This window comes from Ochotona curzoniae, unplaced genomic scaffold, assembly GCF_017591425.1.
Source record: "Ochotona curzoniae isolate NIBS_2020 unplaced genomic scaffold, NIBS_Ocur_1.0 contig_832, whole genome shotgun sequence".
NCBI lineage: Eukaryota > Metazoa > Chordata > Mammalia > Lagomorpha > Ochotonidae > Ochotona > Ochotona curzoniae.
Window position 1 is genome coordinate 6,303,756 of NW_024466580.1, and position 2,393 is coordinate 6,306,148.

At 37.5% G+C, this 2,393-nt stretch overlaps 1 non-coding gene across 1 annotated transcript; it reads right to left on the bottom strand.

The window, feature by feature from the left end:
• Window positions 1-1,904: 1,904 nt before the first annotated feature.
• LOC121164579 lies at window positions 1,905-2,011 on the bottom strand. Its single transcript, XR_005885130.1, has one exon. It is a non-coding gene; the product is annotated as a U6 spliceosomal RNA (small nuclear RNA).
• Window positions 2,012-2,393: the final 382 nt, after the last annotated feature.

Here is a 2,393-nt window from a genome sequence, read left to right on the forward strand (position 1 = left end):
GGCAGTAAAGTCAGTGTTCATTACCTTTGGGGAATATATTCTATAAAGTATAGGATTCTAATTTGACTTTGGGTCCTCATTTCCTAAGGGATCTTCCAAATGACATGCTCAGGTGCTTGTGGAAGCTGTTGAAAGCCATGGGACCCTATTGAACTCCATCACTTTGTGGGATGCTAAGAATGTCTTTTCATAATAGTACAGCTTGATATTCCTTATGCTGTCATGTCAGTTTCTGAAAAGCAGAAATGTTAGCAAACAAGAGCCTGTGCTTGCATATGTGGTAGAGTGCATATTTTGTTCTTGTAGATTGCAGAAACAACATAAATTAATTTATGGGAAGGAAAAAAACACAGTTAAGAAGAGGAAAGGTGTAAAAATAAACATAGCTCCCTATAGTTCTTCCTAGTGGTTTTACAACTCGATTTGTGTATATATAGATGAGATCACACTGTGCATGTCGTATTTCTGCTCGTTCCCCCATCATATATGCAACTTGAAATATATTTAGGTCAGCTATCCATCTCAGTGCGTGGAAGTTTATCTCAGTCTTAATAGCTCTACTGTAGCTGCACTGAATATTTGCATAGAAAATTACATGTTGTACTTAACTAGCGTCTGTTGAGAAAATCTGTCTCCTCCACCTGCACCACCATTTTCCTGTTACTAAAAATGCTCCAGTAAGTGTCCTGTCTCAGAGTTTCACTGACTGGAGCTAGTGTAGAAAAATCCTACCTGTAGCAATGACCAAAGCAGCGAGCAAATCAGCCCTTTCAGAGAAAGGAGCATTTGGGAAACTTGTCCCATGGACACATTCTGTTCTCTTATTCTAAAATGATCTAATCCTGCAGATGGGAGAGAAATTAGATCTCTTCCATAATAAAGAAATAAGCCAATCTCAGCAGAGAAGAAAAATCAGAAGTAATGAGTTGCTAAGCAACAAGGATCCTGTTTACATGAAAATCTTGGTAACACAACAAAAAGAAACAGGGTGCAGAAGTAATACAGAAAATGTGATGTGAAAGTGTATTTGTTGACTAAATCCCATTATCGATTAGCCTGCTATGATCATTCGCAGATTTACTCATACACGCCGTGACTGCTAGCTGAACATCTCAACTGTGCCAGACAATGTGAGAAGAGTTGCTCATAGATTTAAGGTTTCACTGAATAGGGAAGATAACAAACCAAAACTACCCACGCATGGATTTTAATGACAAGGTGAAATAGAGGGAAATCTGAAATTAGCATATCGGGAGGAAGAAACCACCAAGGCCAAGATCTCAAGGTTGAGTAGAAATGACTCAATTTAGAAAAAGTTCAAACTATGTGGAAGGAATGGAAAATGCCCTTCAAGCTTAAATGGCATATGCAAAGTCCAGAGTGAGAACATGACATATCTGAGAAACGAAGAGAGGTCAAGCATGATTTGAATTTCAGGGTGGAGAAAAGTAGGTTACTCAGTGCTTTATCAATCAGTATTACTTTGAAAATGTTATGGAGTCTCCACTTCCAATGCAGCTTAGCATTTATAATGTTCTAGTGTAATGATAGAATGTTCACTTAGCTTGTTGTGTCTGAAAATAAATCGCAGACCTCCTGTGTTAATTTAGATCGGATTTTCTCCAGGCTCATCGCTGTATTTTTGTCTTTGCGTTTCCCCTTAATAAGAATTTACTCATCTGTGTAGGATGAAAACACCTATTTTCTTTTTGGGTGTATTCTTTTGTTTGAGTCATCTTTCCAGCAACTTTTTGGGGAAATTAGACTAGATACCAGGTTTTCTGTTTGTAAAATGTTTTTCGTTGATTTTAGATTATTCTTTCAAATGTGAAATGTTACTTTTGAAAGTATTATTTTATTTTGATAATCTTTACATAGTTGATTAGGGCGCAAAGAGTCAAGGGAAAGACATAGAACACTTCACAAAGTTGTGTGTCGTCCTGGCACAGGGGCCATGCTAATCTGCTTTGTATTGTTCTGATTTCTCAGTATATGTGCTGCCGAAACAAACATGAAACATTAATATTTTTGGTCTATAGACACACAAAAGTTTATTTATTTATTTATTTATTTATTGAGTTTATTTATTTAGTTAGTTAATGTAAAAGTAAATGGACAGCTCCCACTATTCAATTAATTTAAAGGTATACAAATGCCTCTCCTTCATGGCTTCACCCCTCAAATACCTGCAACATCTGGGGCTGGGAAAGACTGAAGGTGGGAGCCAGAAACATCACCGAGGTCTCCCATGAGCATAGCAAGAAGCCAAGTGCTTGAACAGTTACTGATACCCCGAAGTGCACATGAACAGGATAAGAATCAGGAAGGCACTGGGACTTGAACTAAGCATCCCAATATGAAATACAGGGAACTTGAATGCTTTGCAAAATGAC